This window comes from Cajanus cajan, chromosome 2 (genome assembly GCF_000230855.2).
Source record: "Cajanus cajan strain Asha chromosome 2, NIPB_CcT2T_4, whole genome shotgun sequence".
NCBI lineage: Eukaryota > Viridiplantae > Streptophyta > Magnoliopsida > Fabales > Fabaceae > Cajanus > Cajanus cajan.
Genome location: NC_138518.1, coordinates 21,471,048 through 21,491,939, shown reverse-complemented (window position 1 = coordinate 21,491,939; position 20,892 = coordinate 21,471,048). Strand labels below are relative to the sequence as shown.

The following is a 20,892-nucleotide window of genomic DNA, read 5'->3' as shown; positions in this document are numbered from 1 at the left end:
CAATAGGAGGGAGAAAGAGAGAAATTTCAAGCTCTAAGGAATTTTGGACGAAATTTTTGAGCCTTGAGAACTGTGCCCAAGCTGTCTATTTATAGGCATCAGAAGGGTTTCAAGAACGACCCTTTCCAAAACCAGAACGACCCGTTCTGGATCCGAACGTTGTGTGTTAATCATGCACCTAGGAACGACCCGTTCTAAACTGAGAACGGCCCGTTCCGGAGTTGAGATTAACACGATGTTCCCTTGCTTAGAACGGCCCGTTCCAAACTAGGATTTTAGGCCTTTTTAACAGTTTAGAATGGCCCGTTCTGGTTTACGAAAGGCCCGTTCCAGACCAAGTTTTTAGGCTTTTTGATGGGTTTGGAACAGCCCGTTCTGGTCTAGAATGACCCGTTCCAACCAAGAGTCTTTAAGCCTTTTCGGTGGCTCGGAACGGCCCGTTCCAATTTGGGAACGACCTGTTCCAGATTCGGGAACGTCCTGTTCCAGTTTTGGAACAGCCCGTTCCAGGCCACTAAAACTAGTTGTTTTGGGTTTTCGGCCCTCTGATTTCCTGTCTTGTTGTTTTCCTGCTTTGGGAGTTCCTTTCCTTGATAATAGACGTTCATTTCTTTGTTTGTATGCCCCCCAGACAAAATTGGGTGTCTACAGCTGATAGACTATGGCCAAGGCCAAGGAATCCAAGAGGTGATATCTTAAAAGAACCAAGAGGAATGGGATGATCTTAAAGACCTTTTCATATGTTTGTACATATAGTAGTTTCTTTGTATGGGCTTATTTTTGCCTTTGTATTTGTGAGGCACTTTACTTGCTTTTATTAGTGATTGTATATTGTTTTTAGGGTGGGTTACTTCGAGAGTTTAACTCCATTTAACCTCCTTTGATGATACATTCATTTTATATTTTTTCAGTTGGGAAAAAGGGGTGGCATTTAGCAATGCTTTAGGGTGTGACTAGTAATTGGACTAGAACTAGGCCTAGGCAAAATTTTGCATATTAGACTCATTTTGCTCCTAATTTTTCATAGATTTGATTTAGCTAGGTCTCATCATCATATGATGAACCTAACTAAACCAAATCAAAGAATTTCAAAATAAATCATGGAGCATTTTGGAGCCTTGGCCGCCTAGCTTATGTCTTAGTTCTTGGCCGAAATTGACTAGTTCTTTCTTCAAGCTTTGAAGCTTTCCTTCCAAGTTTCTAAACCTTCGTAGGTTAGGCTGACCTCACCATGGTTCTTAAGTGAACCATGGTCAAGGTTAGCTTCTGCTACAAGTTTTAGAAACCATAGATGGTTAGCTACACCTTACCATGGTTCGTAGTGAACCATGGTTAAGGTTAGCTTACACTATAAGCTACCTCTCCCTATATATTTGTATTTTCTTCACTTGTAATCACTTTTGAACATTTGAGAAATAAAACTTCAGATTTCTCTCCCAAAAGTCTCTCCTAAAACCAAAGAGAATTTTCTCTCTAAGGTTCTCACCAAAGGTTCTCAACCTTTGCCTTGGTTCCTCAAACTTCGTTCACAAGCTAGGAAGTAACCGAACCAATTCCATTGCTTCTCCACCATTGGATAATCCTCCAAGGTGTTTCCGCCACCTCAAGGAGTTCAACCTCAAGAGTTTCTTCAGTCCTTGCATGGAAAACTTGAAGAATCAACTTTCTTCTCCAAGTGCTTCCATCAACAGCTACCCCTCTTTACTTGTCCTTTGGAATAGCTATGTGTTTCTTTTCCAAAGGAAAGTAAAGACATAGACATTTTTTTCGGGTCTTCTCCTTATCTCTTTGTGTGATGCTTCTACATTGCTTCCCTTGGATAGATGTATTTGCTCGTATCATTACCTTTTACAGTAGCTGAGTGTTAGGTTGCATACTCTATGGGGTAACAAGGGTGACAAATTATACACCTAATCTTCAGTCTTCGAGTAGATTCTCCATTGTTTTTATTGTGATAGTGTGTCCCTTCATTTGTATCTTGTTTAAGAGGGATTATTATTATGGTTGGCCTCTCTAGGCTGCCTGCTAAACGGTGAGTATTATTATACCTGGCCTCTCCAGGCTGCCTGCTGAATGGTGAGTATTATTATGTCTGACCTCTCTAGGCTGCCTGCTGAGCGGTGAGTATTGTTATGCCTGGCCTCTCCAAGCTGCCTGTTGAATGGTGACTATTGTTATGCCTGGTCTCTCCAGGTTGCTTGCTGAATGCTGAGTATTATTATGCCTGGCCTCTCCAGGCTGGCTACTGAATGTTGAGTATTATTATGCCTAGCCTTTCCAGGTTGCCTGTTGATGTTGATGATGTGATTACCCCTTTCTTTGGGAGGACGTCTGATGAAGACGAGGATTGCTGGTAGGTAGTGCCCTTGTGATGGTGGACAAAGGAGTAAATGGGTGAAAAAGATTCTAGTGCTGCCCCTGCCATGTGAGTATTGTGATGCCTCTCTAGGCGTGTGCTTGTGATAGAGTTTTTTCTGAATTTCATTTTTGTTTAGCTTCGGCTCTTTCATGTTTGAAGCTTGCCTTTTTCTGCTATTTTTCTAAATGCTTTGGCTTTTTCAACATTTATGAAGCTTTCTTTTTTTTTCTGTTTTATCTTGTGTTGTCATCATTGGTGGAGAGATCCTATCCCATGATAATGTTATTTGCTGAATCTTTATTAATGAGTATTATTTCTGAAGCTACTCTGGCTTTGGTGAGGAAACCATTCCTAGTCTGGCATTCTCTTGGATCATCTTTCATTTAGTGAAGAAGTAAGGCGTGGTGGCCTCTTCATGCTTATAGACTTGCTTGTTTGGTCGATTCCATTCTATTCCACTGTTGATATGTCTTTGCTTAGTGGGCACATAGAATTACTTGGAGTTGCCGTTTGACACCACTTTGGCTCATGCTCGGCTATTTTGCTTTTACGAGTGCTTTGTCCTGAGGACTCCTTCTGACCCATAGCAAGTAGAATGCATGGATGCATGGATGCAATGAAAATGCAAGACAGGAATGATTCTTTTATTTATTCCATTTTTTTTGTGTAACGCCCTTCCATATGCCCCTACCTCATATGCATGTGATGCAGTTTATGCTCATGTGTTTAGAACTAAACATGCAATTCAGTTTTTTTTTTAATGTCGGGAAATTAACCTGTGCTCGTTAAGGTTAATATTGACGATTCCTTTTTATCCATGCCGTTTGTGATTATCGCCGGGATATGTTATTTTGAACTCAAGGTTTCAGTGGCTCCTTGATTATCTAGTCGATGTATAGTCAAGCGTCTTCAAACTCCTTTCGGGGACGTCTCGGCCTTCCCTCTATGAGTATTCACTATGCATTTTCCGTGTATCTTTTCGATAGCATTTTAATGCCATAAGGGTCAAGAGAAAAGAAGAAAGGGGATGTTTGTATTTTTTCAGAAGGGTTGTTAGAATGGGTATTTTTTCTAAAAGGGTTTTTTAGAAGAATGGTTTGCCAAGGTAGGCTTTGGTGTTTAGGGTTACTAAACAAAACGTATTTACTACAAGGAAGTTATCGTTGTGTTTTAATCTTTTTGGAAAGTGGAGTGATGACTTGGGCTTGTGCTCTGATTGAATGATCCCTCCTGAGCCGCCTTTCAATTTTCAACTCAGGTCGCTACTTTAACGTTATTTGCCTAGGTTACTTTAGATGTGTTTCCTAGTAGATATTTTTCTTTTGATCCTTACTTTTGCCTAGCTTTCCCTTTTCGATTGTGAGCCCCTAGCGGATCTTGCCCTAATTTTGAGTAGCCCCCCTTAGTGGGTTTCTACCAGGCTTTCATTTTTGCAACGTTTGTATGGGACGCCCTATTTTTATTAAACCCAGTAATGTTTTGATTCCTGATAGTTCTTTTGTTATCCTTTCCATGCTATAATTGAGTAACAACTTTGTCGTAAATACATCTTGTTTATTAAGGGTTAATGGATGAGGCTTAGAGTGAATATTTAAAGGGAGAAGAGAAATGAAACAATGTTATGGCATTTTAAAATAGTACTTCCAATTTACACGTGCCCCTTTAGCAAAGCTCGGAGGCCCGGGCATGCCCTGAGTTCTTAATTCGTACATAGAGAAATTAACCGAGGTTGCCCCCTAGAGAGTCATGGATGATTTGATAATTTCAAAAAAATTGTTCCACTTGCTTGAACGTCGGTGTTTTGAATTTGGAGTGAAACCTTTATGAATTCTTGCTTTCAAAGGGAATACTCGAGTCACCTTTCGATTCCAACTCAGATAGACATTTCTTTTTTTTATATGTCCCTAACTTTTGCATAGGATGTATCCTATCGGGATTTTGATTCTTTTTTCTTCACCCTAATTTTTTCCTAGGACGCCCTTTACAGGTTTTTATCCTAGCAGGTTTTTGTCATGCAATGCCTTTATTCTTTAACTGGGTTTTGTCTTGTAATTCCCTAGAAGTAATGATTCGTCCATTCTTGATCATTCCTCCTATCTCGAAAATTGTCGTTTTTGCATGGGAAAGTCTCGGTGTTTGAATCGTCGATTTGGGCGTGTGATGCCCCCAATTACTGATAAGTGTTCCCCGATTTGATGTGTCGGGTTCGCATTTGATTACAGTAATTTCCATTATCCGGTTAACATGCACAGGTTAGGTTTCCCTTTTTATTCTTATTTATTATTTACCACGAAGACATATTATCTATATGAAGTGAAAAATAGGATGCAAAGATGATTGAGAAATTCAACAAATATCATTCTCATTGATTTGTTTGTTTAGAGAAACATTCTTTGTACAAGATCTTTCGGTGCACTTTGATGATTTTGTTGATTTGCAAAGATGCAGCTTGGAGTGATTTAATAATGAATTGGAGGTGTATGGGTGCTTATTATAAATTTTCAAACTCCCTAAGTTCATGATTTCTCGTTCATCAGCGGAGTTTTCTTTAGCTTCCCAAACTATGTTTTTTGAAGCAAATTCTTTTTCTCTCTTTTTTGTTTTTTTTTTTTGCTTCAATTTCCTTTTTTTTTTGCGTGCCTCCTTTTCAAATAATCTCCTATTTGAATTGAGGAATGACATCTTTCTAGATTGGAAGAAGTCTGAGAAGATGTAGACTTTGCCTTCTGTTGAAAGGATGACGAGAGTTCAAAGTCTAGTAGGCCTCCTTAGTATAAGGGCACACGATTCTTGTACTTTAGAATGTTCTCCTTTCTCAAAAATCTTTGCATACTATGTGTCTTCCATTTCTAATGAATGTATATGCTAAACTAAATGATGCATGATATTTGTTTTCTGCCTAAATTTTATCATTTTTTTACTAAGGTTATGATGCATGATTTTTGCTATATATTTTTTGTTTTTTTTTTTTCTGAAACAAACTATCCTATATGATGCTTTAGAGTTAGGGTATACAGAAGAGTGTTAGTTTTTTTTATTGATATCTTTTTACTTGTCTATAATTTCTCTCTATTTGAAATGAGCAAAAAAAGGACACAACAAATGCAACACACATATGCTCAAACAAATGTACACTCGCGGACAGTCGCGTTCAAATCCTTGGTCTGTGATCCCTGCAAGAAAAGTGTATTGTCTAGGACGGTTCTAATCTCACTAGTTTTAAGGCCCCCAAGGTGCCCCCATTATAGGGACCCAGTATCTCTGACGCTGTCACCTGGCAAACTCTAAGGTCTGTTACAGTATTTCAGGCTAGAGTAACCAGTTATCACCTTGAGTGTGATTTTCGACAAGGCTCGCAGGCTCTAAGGCCAAACTTGGGCCGGTCGTACGTCAACCACTCCCTATGTTTAATACCCTCATGCCCTCGGGTGTAAGGGGAACTATTGTGTGCAAAGGTTTGTGTACCATTATTTTTATTCAAACAGATGCAGAATTTAAATAGGCAAACAGATATTAAAGCCAAACAAATAAAGCAAACAAATTAAAGGGAAAAAATATTTAAATTATTATTTTTATTTTATTAACTTCATCAATTAAATGAGCCTGACCCTCTTTAAACGTCCCCAGCAAAATCGCCATCTGTCGCAACCCGAAAATTTTTGATCTTGCGACTTATGGTTTAGACATCCTTTTGAAATCTCATCAATTAAGGAATGCCCGGACGCCAGACTAATCCTTAATCAATGGTTTTGAAAATAGGTTCTTAGGAGTCGCCACCAATGTTTTACTCAAAACATTGGAAAAATAAAAGGTTTTTTAAAGTCCAATAATGGCCTTAATAACCAAAATTGGGTTCGGGGGTCGGTCACACGTAGGGAAGGTATTAAGCACCTCTACAACGCCCTTAATCGGTACCCTATGACGAAGTTAACATTATAAGCAATAATAATATAAATATTAAATTCCCTTTTATTGATGACTATTTACATGCTTGAAATTTAAATTAAACAATTGACTTTGAAATATCTACATCAGTGAGTTTATTATAACTACTTATAAAAAATAAGAAATAAAAAAAGAGAGAAGAAGATTGATTGAAATACCTCGTAGCAAGCTTTGTTAAATCTTCCGATACGGAAATTTTAGGTGCTTTGTGGCAACCTTTCACATTACACAAATGTCTCACAAATCTCAAGAAATACAATAGGAGGGAGAAAGAGAGAAATTTCGAGCTCTAAGGAATTTTGGACAATTTTTTAGCCTTGAGAACTGTGCCCAAGCTTTCTATTTATAAGCATCAGAAGGGTTTCTAGAACGGCCCATTCCAAAATTGGAACGGCCCGTTCTGGATCCGAACATTGTGTGTTAATCACGCACCTGGGAACAGCCCGTTCTAAACTGAGAACGGCCTGTTCCGGAGTTGAGATTAACACTATGTTCCCTTGCTTAGAACGGCCCGTTCCAAACTACGTTTTTAGGCCTTTTTAACAGTTTGGAACGGCCCGTTCTGGCTTAGGAACGGCCCGTTCCAGACCAAGTTTTTAGGCTTTTTGATTGGTTTGGAACGGCCCATTCTGGTCTGGAACGGCCCGTTCCAACCAAGAGTCTTTAAGCCTTTTAGGTGGCTTGGAACGGCGCGTTCCAATTTAGGAACGACCCATTTCAGATTCGGGAGCGGCCCGTTCCGATTTTGGAATAGCCAGTTCCAGGCCACTAAAACTAGTTGTTTTGGGCTTTCGGCCCTCTAATGTCCTGTCTTTTTGTTTTCCTGCTTTGGGAGTTCCTTTCCTTGATAATAGACGTCCATTTCTTTATTTGTATGCCCCCCGGACGAAATTGGTTGTCTACAAAACATAACCCAAGTGAATATTGAATAATCACCTACCATAACCAGCCCATAGTAATTCCCTCCTAGACTCATGGTTCTTGAAAGACCAAACAAATCCATGTGAATTAATTGTAAAGGTCTAGAAGTTGAAATCAGATTTTTGCTTTTAAATCTAGCCTTCACTTGCTTGCCTTTTCGACAAGCATCACATAGTTTGTCCTTGCTAAACTTGAGTTTAGGTAATCCAATTACCAACTCCTTTCTACTAAGTTTGTTTAAGTGATCCATGTATATATGTGCAGCTCTTCTATGCCAAAGCCAAATATTGTTTTCTTTGGTTATTAAACACTTGGTGTTAGAAATTGTAATTGAATTTTCTAAGTCTAGCATGTAAATGTTGTCAATTCTTTTTCCGATGAATCTAATTTTTTTTGTCAATTTATCACAGATTAAATAACAAGTATTATCAAATTCAATTTTAAATCCTTTGTCACTAAGTTGGCTTATACTAAGCAAGTTATGTTTCAGCCCTTCAACAAGCAATACATTTTTAATCAATGTTGTGGAGGAAGAGTTACCAATATTTCCATGACCAAGAATCTTCCCTTTGTTATTGTCATCATATGTAATAAATCCTTCATTCTTTAATTTCAGACTTGCGAATTTTGAAGAATCTTCAGTCATATGCCTTGAGCAGCCACTATCAAGATACCATAGTAAGCTTTTAGCTCTCAAGCATTCCTACAACAAAATCAGAAAATTGATTTAGGTACCCATGTGAAGGGTCCTTGATGGTTAGTTCTCAGCCTTTGGCTCTTTTTAATCCAAATCATTTCTCCATTTGGAATACCATATTTCTTAGAATAGCAATTTCTTATTGTATGTCCTTTCTTACAACAATAAAAGCAAGTAGTTTGTTTTATGAAATTGCCTTTAAGTTTTCTAAAAGATTGGTTCCTATTAAAAACTTTTCCTTTGATTTTGATGGAATGTTATGCTTTGCTTTCCCAAAATGATATTCAAATTTGCATTTCCATTTGTGAATTTTGCAAGAGAGTTTTTCAAATCAGCATTTTCTTTTTCCAAAACCTTGCAACTTTCACAACTAACTTTTAAAGAATGGGAGATTTCACAATGAGCGTTATTGAAGTTTAAATTTTTTTGAAGATTTTCATGTTAATTTTTCAAATTTTCAAGCTCTTGTTCAGATCTAATTAAAGCATTTTCATACCATGACAGTTTGTTTTTAAGCTTTGAATTTAAAGCATCTAATTTCACAACCTGTTTGTGAATTTGAATGAAAGCTTCTTGCAGTTGATCATAATCAGGATTAGATTCAAGATCAGAATCACTTACTATCGTATCTTGATCAGCTCCAACCATCAAACATAAGTTTTTTTCCTCAAATTCAGATTCATGACTTGTTGTGCTTGAGTCATTGTCTTCCCAAGCTATGTAGGCTCTTTTTCTTTTGTAGTTTTTCTTCTCTTTCTTTTTCTCTTGTTGCTTCTTTAGAAGGTTGGGGCATTCAGCTTTTATGTGGCCTGGTTTTCCACATTCAAAACAGTTGTAAGAGGATGTGCTTCCTTCATCTTTCTTATTAGCCTTCTTGTTGAATTTGTAGGGGGAACTCCTTTTCTTTCTTAGGAATTTTCTGAACTTCTTCACAAACAAGTTGAAGTTTTCTGAATCAGAATCTTCGAAGCTTGAGTCTTCATATATTTCTTTGTCTTTGACTGATTTTAAGGCTTTTAGAGACACTTCTTTTCCCTTTTTATCTTGTTGTTCATTTTCTTAAAAAATGTGCAGCTTTTGCTCATGCTCTCTTAGCTTTCCAAAGAAAGTTACAAGGGTCAATGAAGTTAAGTCCTTTGATTCTTCTATTGCAGTAACCTTTGCTTGCCAAGATTTATCCAAGCATTGTAGGACTTTCAAATTTAGTTCTTCTTCTTCAAATTTCCTGCCAAGATCAACAAGGTGATTTATCATGTGTGTAAACCGTTTTTTAAAATCAGAAATTGATTCACCATGATTCATTCTCAACAATTCATATTCTCTTATAAGACTATTCTTTCTAGATTTTTTACATCACTTGTTCCTTCATGTGTAACTTGTAATGTGTCCCACATTTTTTTAGATGACTTGCATTGAGAAATTCTAAAAAAACTCATTAATTGACAATGCAGATGTTATTATGTTCTTTGCTTTATAGTCATATTGAGCTCTCTTTTTCTCATCATCACTCCACTCACACCAATGTTTTTCTCTTTTTCTATCACCATCTTTGGTCATAGAGATATAGGGTCCATTTTCAATTGCATCCCACACAGCAATGTCAATTGGTTCAATGAAAATTCTCATCCTAATTTTCCAATAGACATAGTTTTCACCATTGAAAACAGAAGGTCTATGAATATACACACCTTCACCATAAGGCAGGTTGTTGTTGGCCATTTTTGAAATCTTGATTAACACTCAAGAACCTTGCTCTAGATACCAATTGTTAGAAAAGAATGGCTCAATCCAAGAGGGGGTGAATTGGATTCTATGAGCCTTAAAATCTTTTCAGAGTTCTAAGGATCCTTATTTCAACTTAAACTTTTCTAATATGAATTCTCAAAGAAGTTCCTTGAAAAACTTGCCAGTGGGAATGAGTCCTATATGCTTTCTTGATTAATCTTGATTAAGTTCAATGTTAAGAACAACTAATATGCAATACTTTGATTTAGTTTAAAGCAATGTTATGCATACAAACATATTAATCAAGATCAACCACTTTAACACTCAACGAAGATTTTGCTCAATGTAAAAGATAAGAGAGACAGAGAAGAATGCACAAGTATTTTATCCTGGTTCAGCCACTCCACATGTGACCTACATCAAATCTTCAATCATAACCTGATCAAGATTTGTTCCACTATCTCAATGAAGAAGTTTTACAAGCACACTACACATGCATATACTTATACATTCAAGATAACCACTTTCTTGCCCCCAAGAAAGCACTTCTTATAGAAACCCACTACAGGAGTTCCTTAACACTTGAGACACCTACTCAAGATTTCCCTTACACTTTACACAAAGAATTAAAGGAACGAATTCACCTGGAAGCTGAACAAATTAGACTGTGAATTCCAAGAAAAATCTTAATCTTTCTCTCCCAAGAATGTAGTGATGATGATGATCTCTTTCAAAGAATTTCACAAAAAGTTTTTCTTCTTGGTTTCACAAAGAAAACACTCCAAGAAGGTCACAAAGACTTCACAATATAGTTTTTCTCTTTTTGATTCTCAGTTTATCTCACTTCATAAAGTTTCAAAGTGTGAAAGCTATTTATAAAGTTTTCAGATCCAGATAATCGATTCTTTTAAAGGATAATCGATTATTTTGTTCTTCATGATTTCTGGAAACCACTCAAGAACAGAATAATCGATTATTTTGTAGGATAATCGATTATTCCATAGAGTACTTCCTGGAATAATCAATTATTTCATAGATAATCGATTATTACAGCAAGGCTCTTTTCACCTGTTGCTAGAATAATCTATTACACTTAATGATAATCGATTATTTTGAGTTAGCTTTCAAAAACTCAATTTTATACTTCAAAAATCTTTCCAAGTATTTTAAATCATCATCATACTTACTCTTAGTCAATTTAGATTAAAATTAACTCATGCACAAAGCATACACATGCAAAATAAGCTAATCAAAACAATATAACACATAAGAACTTATAAGCTACTCCTATTACACATCATGATATTCATATCTTCTTCTTGACTGGTTTGTGTCCTTGGTCAGCTTCAACTCTCAGAATTCATCCTTTGTTATTATCAAAACTCTCATACTCCAGGGCTGAGTTGACTCACTGCTCCATGAATCTCAACATGTTTTACTTGTTTCTATTAGATTATTACTTGTTTGGAGTGTGTTTTACCAAAATGTAATTGATTGGTAAACTGAAAGGCAATGGCTTCTTAGTGGTTTTACACAGAATGACGTTTTCTGTATGTGTCTACCTTCGCTAAAGAAGCCTACATATCTCATACTCCAGGTTCCATTTCTTTTGATTATTGTTTGTCTGATAGTGTAATTTAGCTTGTTAGAGCAATCTGATGTCAAATACTGATGAGTGATGACAACATTTTGGTTTGTTTATTGTGAGTGGGAGTTTGAATGTAGAATCTATTAGAATATATTAAAATATGTTAACATATATCTGATCATATCTTAAACTATCCTTTAGTATTAGTTTTCCAATTTTTCATCTCTCAAGATTAGTTTTCCAATGTTTTCTTGTCTCTTGATTTGTTTCCCCTTTTTAGTTAGGATTCTACTTGGTATAAATAAGGGTCAGTGCTATAAGTAAGTTTAATATGCATATCATCACATTGTAATACATCATATTCAAGATAATACTATTCAAAGTATATTTTTTCTCAATCTCCTCACCCTGTACCTAAAACTCCAAGATTTCAATAGAACCAACAATTACTTAGTAGTGGTTGAATAGAAAAAATAAGCATTGCTTAGTGTTGGCACAAATAGATAATGCTTCTTGGGGCTTGAAAACTTGGTACATATTTGATATGCAGTATAAAACTGTAAATGTAAAATGCTTGGAATTGTCATATTATCTTATAGGGTTTTTAAGTTGTTTCACAACTTTTGGGCTTGGTTCAAAAAGTGCTCATTCATGTCATTTTACTAATTGATATATATATATATATATATATATATATATATATATATATATATATATATATTGCAGTGAGCATATCATACAATGTATTGATGGTTTTTAAGCAGTTCCTATTTTTAGAGGCAAAAGGATAACCATAATTTGTAGTCTATCTGCTTCTTAAATAAGTCCATAAGAGATTAGTTGATTTATTTGTATGATAATTGCTGGAATTTATACTTTCCTTTCAAATATAATTTCTTATTATCTAATGCAGATACTTCTTGGATTCAATGAATGCTTTCAAGTCTTAACTGTTTTAGATTATTAGTCCTCTTTGTTGATGCTTTAAGTAGGAACCTGGCTTCGGATGATACCTCTTGCTCCTTTTCTCATGATCAAATTCAAATTTTACTTTTTAGATAATTGATTTCTTTTACTTTTTTCTTATCTTGCTTAATTTAGAAATTCAAATTGTGGAAAATCTAGCTGAAGTTGAGAAGTTAGTCAAAAGGTGAATTCACCTCACTTGCTTAAGTCTTTAAAGTGTTTATTTATATTTTTTTGTCTAACTTTTTTTGTATTATGGTTCATATGTTGTTATTTTTATACAGCAAATCAAATGAAGAAAAGGCTAAAGAAACTGCTATTGAAAAAGATCCTAATATGCTAAAGTGTCCACTCAATGTCTTTTCCCTTTTCTTGTAATCTTCTTTCTCTAATGTATTTTTCTATTTTTTTATTGTTTTATTTAGTAATAATCTTTATTACAGGAAAAAATTTAAAAAACTTTACAATGAAGCAAATCTTGATTCAGAAAATGTTGAAAGGGTAAGTGAAAGTTATTAAATTGATATAATTACTTTTGATTTTATTTAGCCATAAACCAATTAATATTTTATTTTGAAAAATATAGGTTAATAAAATGGTTGTTAAAACATGGAAGTCCATGACTAATGAGGTAAGTCTAAGCCTTATTTTCATTTTAAAGTAATTTATTGTTGATTGAATCTCTTTTTATGACAATTGCAACATATTGCATTAAATGAAAGGTTATTTTTATAATTTATTAATTTATAATAATTTTTATTCACATAAATTATGATTTATGACATTTTTCATTTTGATTTTGTTGATTCTAAATAGGTTGGCTCAGTCTAATCAAATAGGTATGTTTTTGTATCAAGTTTTTAACAATAAAGTGAGCTATAATAAGAAATTGCATTAGTACACGTTATAAGAATTAACTACATTTATTTCTCTTTTTTACCTTATTTATATGGATATATGGTCTAAATAGGTAAATGCACTCCACTTGGCACAAGTAGAACAATCAATGATTTTCAAATAAAACAAATGGGGAAAAGAGAACATAAGCCCAAAGTTCATTTTGATATGACTAACTTGGATAAGTCAAAAGAGGGAAAAACTCACAAGAAACAACACAAGAAGAGTAAGTTGAAAGAGTTTCATCTTGGTGGTTTCATTTTGTTATATTATTTTGACTTATGAAGAAACTTATTCTCTTTTATTTCATTCTTGTCTTTTTCTTTAGGCATTCAGAATAAGGAAAATCTTGCTAAAACCATTCAGGTTAGTATCTTATTCTAATTTTATTTCCTATTTTGGAATGGAATGTCCTAGGATCTAGTGACGAAAAAAATGAGATATGAGATTGGTCCCCCCTTTTGGTACATGAACTGTAACATCATTTTAAGGACCTCAACATTTTTATCAATATCAACTTTATTTTACTATGAAAAATTCATAGCAAATGCAGAATATTAACTTTATCTACCAATTCTAATTTCTAAGGAATGAGTTAAGAGTTTAGGACAGTATTTAATGTTAAGTCAGACGAAGCGCATTCGCAATTCCCACCAAGGTTTTGAATATGACAAATATAATACATATTGTTGTTCCTAACATGTGCATTAGTGTTTCAGATGGATAACAATAAGTTCAGGCAAAAATGAAGGACAAAGTATGATCAAGCATAATCAAATTGAACAAGACATTAGATGATAACAAAGCTAGTATCATGACTAAGGTTGATCCAGGCCTAAATCAAATACAAGATAAGACGAATCTATTAGTTGAAGCCTGAGGGATCAGATGTAAGACCAAAACAGGCATCATATGAGACTAAGTCAAGAACAGGATGAAAGTTGGCTAAACATCAACATGGATTTGTAAAATCATCAGATAGAGCCTAACGAACAAGCAAATGAAGTCATCACTCTCATGACTAGATGTAAAGGATAGTCAAGACCAGACGAAGAATCATGTATCCAGACACAGTCAAAAAATAATGAAGCGCGTCTAAAGTCCACTAATCACATTGAGTGAAATCATACAAGAAACACAAAAGGACATCAAACCTGAATATAGAAAGAAGAAAAATAGACAAGCATGGATTCACAAGTCAAAGTTGCGTGTGTCAGAAAAAGGACACCTACTTTTCAGAGAAAGACAGCACCTCAGCAACTAAACTAATGAGAAAAGTACAAATATACCTAGATCATGATTGAAGTCAGACATTGAAATAATTAACTACACAGAAGGACTTCACGTATACAAGCAAACATTTAATGCAAGATCAAATGCATTAAATGAAAATATTTACATAGCCATGAACAAATCTCCATATGCAACGACATGAAGCTCTACTCCAACGAGAAAATTTGAATTCAAACAATGGGCAGATTTATCAAGAGGCTATAAGTATCAAGGCAAAGAAGAAGATGTAGAGAACTGAGAAGTAGAGAAAACGTGCAATAAGAAAAAGAAAGCGAAAAAGCATAAGCTACATTTCTTCTCAAAGCATTTCCTCTATATCTGTGTAAAAACTAAGATAGCTTATCTTAGTGAGTGTTGCTAATATTTTATCCTCTCTACGAGAGTAAACAAAACACTCAGACATTTATTCCTGTAAAACTAAGGTTACACACCTTAGTGAGTGTAGAAACTATCATATCCTCTCTGTGAGAGTTGCAAACACACTCAACACCTCCATTTTCTATAAAGCTTGAAGAGGCTGATTGAAATAATACTTGTGAACCAAAAGTGGTTTGAGAATACTAGCGCTAGTAAGTGAAGCTAGTGGGCTAGAAGTGGTCAAGAATACTTGGAAAATCAGAAGTGGTTAAGAATACTAGCGTCGACATGTGAGGTTGACGAGCCATAAGTGGTTGAGAATACTTGTAATCATCAGTGATTAGTGGAATCCTTCAGTTGAAGGAGACTGGACGTAGCTCAAATTGAGTGAACCAGTATAAAAATCTGTGCATATCTGATCGGAGTCGTATCCGGTCAAATAAATACAATTAAATGTAGTACTAGGAAGTGACTCCTAGGTTGTCTCCCAAGGACCGTCGTTTAATGTTAAAGGCTTAAACACACAGTAGGCGGGTTTGCTTTCAGGTTTTCAGTTCGTAACACAATAAAACGAAATAAAACAGCAAGTAAAAATGGATTGGCTCCTTGTTCGAATTGTAACTCTTTTATCCCTGGTTCTCAAACATTACTCTATTAACCACTTAATCCTTGTTCCATCCGAGTTAACCAACTAAGCGAAGATTAACTCAAGATTTCCCTACACGAATTAAGCAAACGTATACAACATCAACCTCTTCACAGATTAAGCAATTGTGGCTTGGAGCACAGCCCATTAAGCATGGACAAAGAGGTTAAATGGAGAAGAACAAGCAGAACAGAGACATACAAACATACCCAACCTCAAAGAGAGATTACAATCCACAACAAGAACCCAACCCAGGGGTTTTTAGCCTTCCATATTAAAATGAAAACAGAAAACGAAAATGCAAGGCAGAGAAGGAAACGAAAATGACAATCTGTATTTCAAATGTAAAGGTTCAGTTCAGATACAAAATGCATATAAGAGGAGAAGAAGAGAGTAAAACGAAAATGGAAGCTAAAGAGAGCAAAACGTAAATGAAAGCAACAGGGAATCAGAAACATCAAAACACTGTAGCTGCATGAAGGAAAAACGTCCAGAAAACTCAAGAGAGGCAGCCCCAACGTGGTCACATCAAGTCTGGAGGTTGGTGGCTTCCTTAGGACCCTAAAATAAACCTAAAAGAGTCAACATGGGCCCTAGGTTAGGTCTGACCCGAAAATTACAAATAAAACAGAATAAAAAAAATGAAATTAAATGCTGAGGTGGAAAAATGACATGGCAGATGATGTGGCAGCTCCACTTGAAATCCAGAAATTAATTCCAAGCCCAGATAATTACTAAACTGCCCTGAAAATAAAATTTTGGAATAATTAGATTTTGAAAACTCAAATTAGTTAAAATATGAATTACCGGTCCAATTAAAGCCCAAATAGAAAACAGTGGATATAATCAACAGTTAAGCGCAAATTAGAGATTAAAATAAGTACAGAAAGGTAAGAAAATAGGGGAAAATAATGACTCATCAATATCTTTTTCTACTTCTCAAACATTACTTGTTTAAAAATTTCGTCTTTCATCTACTTTCATTTCAACAAAATTTTAGACGAAAACACATTTGTCCACTATTTTTGAAGAAACATTTTTTTTGGACGATAAATCCTTTCAGACGGTAAACTTATTTACTCAACTTGTTTCTTGAAGCAGGCAATCAGTTTTATTGGACGCAAAAGGCTTTATAGTCAGACAAGCCTGTACAAGTTTTCAACAGTACTTGAATATTCTTTTTATTAAAAGAAAAAGGAGTATCTTTACAAAATGATTTTAAAAAATATTCCTTCGAACACATACAAACATTCAACCCCCCTTCTGTGTGTATTTTTGCTAACTTCATTTAATATAGCCATTTTTTTATACTTGTTCTTAATTTTTTATACCTTTATTTTTTTTATGTTGCAGGTTTTAGAGTGAATATGGTGGTGGTGGTGGTTGTGGCAATTTAGATTGTGTGTATATTGAAGGCATCTTACTATTTGATATGGAAGTTACACAACTCAAAATGAGAATTCATAGAAAAATGCAATAGTAACACTTAGATGATTTTGGTTTTATCTTTGACAAAGAACAAATTAGTGTTGCCTTTTGAATGATGCCATGATGGACAAAAAGGATTTAAATAAGAAATTTATCTTTATTGTAATTCATTAAATGCATAACTTCATACTTGCAAGTGTTATAATATAGTAAGTTTTCAATTCACTGTTTGAAGTTATAAAGGAAACAATGGATTCAAAGTTGTTATAATTTAGATGTTTGAAACATAAATTTGTAACATTTGATAAATGTTGTAAAAGGTGTCAATTGGCAACATTTATAAAATGTTGCAAGTGATATGCTAAAATATTACAAAAGATGTCAATATGTAACATTTATAAAATGTTACAATTGATATGTTAAAATGTTGCTAAAACCTTTTAGCAACATAAACTTTATACTACATTTGTAAAAGTGTTGCTAATTATGATTGATAACATTTTTCTTAATTTGGTAACATTTTTTAAATGTTGTTAAATGTGAAAGATGTTGTAGTGGGTGTAGTTGTTGTCATTAAGGATGATTGCATCCCTAGTGTGGTATCTCCTAAATTTGATCTATTTTTCTTCTTTTTCTAGGGTTGTTAATCCATTTTTGCATATATTTTTCCTAGAATGAAGTTACATAAACTGAATTGAACCACTTTTTGCTTCAAACTCCTTTATGAGATCACTTACAATGGTCTCATCAACTGTGCCAATTTTGTTGTCCCGTGAATAATTGGGTTTAGCTGGGTGAAGTTCGGTTAATTTATCTGCAACACGATTCCAAAATTTGAACTTTTGATCAAGCGATTTGAATACCGAAAGAGAAAATTTGCCTTTCATCCGAATATGGGTCCTGAAGTTACTACAGAAAGCACTTAAGGTATAGGTAAACTAACTAAAATTCGAATGAAAGACTTGAAAAGTTAAATATGACAAAATTTAAATTTTGGAATCTGTAAATTCGACAAGATATAAAGAAAAATCGAACACATAATATTTATTTAGATGGATGACCGTTCATTCAAATATATTTGTTACACACATACAAAATAAATTATGACTAATATTCTAAATCATGTTTTCAACAATTTTGATCGCTAATTAGTGTTATTTCAACAGTTTTGGTTATCTTACTTGATTTCAACTAGGCTCTAGTGTTGGCAAATACTTCATGATCCTATTTTTTAGGAAGTGCTCTGACAGCATAGGGCTTTTTGATTTTATACTTTTCTAACCACTAAAAACATGATCCTTTATTTTTCGGCCCCCAACTTTTGATCTTTTTATTTATTAATTATCAAAACATTAATTGAATTTTGAATCCCATACCAATTTGTTGAATTCTTTGCTTATGCGTATCATAACTCTTGCCACCAATATCACCAAACAGATTTTAGATACACTATCCATTAGGTTAGCCAACTTTTGACTAACAATTTCTTAATGATAATAGGTTGTTTCATCATTTATTGATTGGGGGAACATGGGCTAAGAGACCTACTACAAGAACCATGACAAGGAGAGCCCAAGAGGGATAAGCTAGTTTAGAGTGGGATAGGCTCATATTGATTAAAGTTGGGCTATTACATGATTGTAAGTTCAAGTTTTTCTAATAATGTTTTTGATTGTATCTTGTATTTTTCATAAGCATTGTATTTTGGGCTAGCATAGTTAGGATTTTCTTTAGGTCGTGTATTTGGGCCACTGGATAGGATATAGGCCTACCTAGATGGCAATTATATATTTAAGTTTCATTTAAGAACCATTTGAAATGCATTTGAACTTCATGTGGTTGGTCAAGGGTAGCGTACATGGCATGTCCCAAATGTATCCCCAAATGTCTTCTAAAGGACACCTAAATGCATTAGCCTAACCTCCTAGATGCAAGAGCACATGGTGGGGAGAGGTTTCGTAACAAATTTGAATTTAAATTCAAATTTGTCGCACCTAAGAGTCAAGTAAATCATACCATGGTTTAACTTGACCCTAGGCTTAACCTAGCTTTTCCAAGACACCACCTAGCTCTATATAAGGCCTCCTTTACATGTAAATTGTAGACTTTGGATTATATATGAGATTTTCATTCAGTATTCCCTCTCAAATCTAGAGCCAAATAGCTTAAGGAATCTAGCTTTCTTAAGTTCTTTCAACAAGGAGACCTTCCTTTTGAAGTTGCGCTTCTTGTTCTTCCTTCCTTAGAAGACTTTGTGCGCGCTTTCTCCTAATAACATTTCTAAGCTTCAAGAAAAATGTATGGATCATTGGAGGTCAAGAAGAATGGATTTGTTCCTTGATTTGTACATGAATCATTATAACAGCTCGGACACACTAGAATGAGAGAAATTGTATAAGTAAAGACAAAATACGTTGAAGTCTTGTATTGGTATGTAGGATCAACGGTTGATTCTAAGAACGGATGAACATCTCAGAAAGGGTAATGCATGAAGGATTCTAACTAGTGAAAAGTTCATATCAATGAAAAGCTGTATATAAGGTGTCACTATATGAAGTGTCATAGAATGAAACTGCCCTTAGCAAATGTAAAGGTTGTTACAATCATGACGGAAAATAATACTTTCCTCTCATAGGAATTGATCAAATAAAAAGAAGTATACTCTTTATTAAAAGAAAATATCAAGTCCCTGGATGTTGAAGGGTCTCTGTTTTACCACAAAGATCCCCAAAATTACAAGATCACTGACCAAAAAGCTCCAGGATTGCATGCATCTCCATTTACAGTAATATGTAGAAACCCAACGCTGAAGTGAAGAAGCGTCTTCTTCCGCCCTTTTCCTTTCCCAGAAAATTGGCCATCATTTCATGGAGTAGAAATAAATGCACAAAATTACCAAAATCTAAAAAAACAAAATAAGAACTGAGATCATAATAATAAATCAATCCCGTGATAAATAATTATTTATTTGAAACTAATTTATATATCCACTTCTTGCATATTGACATGGGTCAAAGAACAACAAAGAAAAAAGCAGAAAAAAAAAATGTAAACAAAACACATAATAGCAATGCTATCACTAAGCTAACAGATTGAGCCATCTAGCCAATATCACCATCAGCAACATCAAATCAATACTCAAAGCAGAAGAGAAAGACCAAGAATATAGTGAGCTTGCATGAATTGGAGTTCAGAATCACAAAAGTTAAGAAAACCCATTTGGCTGAGAAAGATTCTCACGTCATCAAAGACTGTATTCTTGGATCCAGTAGGCCTGACAGCATCAAGCCTCACTATATTCACTTGCCTCAGCTCCAGCTGCTGCCACCACCCGCACAATGGAATCATCAAATAAACATATCACCAAAAAAAAGGGACAGGGGAAGAAAAAACTTAAACTTTGACAGTATTTGAAGACAAAATGGAAAGCGACCAAATGGTGGGGTGTGGGTGGATATTTTCTTAAAAGAAATAAAAAGGAAAAAGAAAACAAGAAGAAAAGGGTTGAATGAAGGCAAGTATTGTCGATGTTTGAAAAGGATGGTGTTAAGGATGTCTAGCTGTTCTGTGTGAGCAATTCTGTCCAATAAAGATGATATGGCCCAACAAATATAGGCAAAGAAAATAAGAGAAATGAACGGTGGAAGTGCGTGAGCGTTTGAGTGCAGATTTAGAACAAGAGATAAATCTGTTTGGTTCGGCTTAACCACCACATTCCCTCAACTCAACATGGACCCCATCTTTTACTCTTAGGATCAATTTCAGTCAAAATTAAAATAATATTTATTCATCAAAAAATTAAGTTTCTTTACATAGATCATTCTTTAATTATCAATTTTAAAATATTGATCTAAATTAAAATAATATTTGTTTATAGAAAATTAAATTTTCTATGTAGGTCAATCTTTAATTATCAATATGAAATATTGATCGAATTATTTTTCATAAAAAAAAAAAAACAAAAAAAAAAAAAACATCAAAGTCCAAATCTTTCCCTTCTCTTTATTCTTGATGCTTGCCAACGAAGACCAAATTTGCTACATTTGCGCAAGCAACCTCTGCCCCTCTTG

At 34.5% G+C, this 20,892-nt stretch overlaps 1 long non-coding RNA gene across 1 annotated transcript; it reads right to left on the bottom strand.

Moving 5' to 3' along the window:
- Nucleotides 1-19,364: 19,364 nt before the first annotated feature.
- Nucleotides 19,365-20,534, bottom strand: LOC109805268 (uncharacterized). Its single transcript, XR_002240278.3, has 2 exons — nt 20,063-20,534; nt 19,365-19,724 (listed from the first exon to the last, which is right to left on the bottom strand). It is a non-coding gene; the product is annotated as an uncharacterized LOC109805268 (long non-coding RNA).
- Nucleotides 20,535-20,892: the final 358 nt, after the last annotated feature.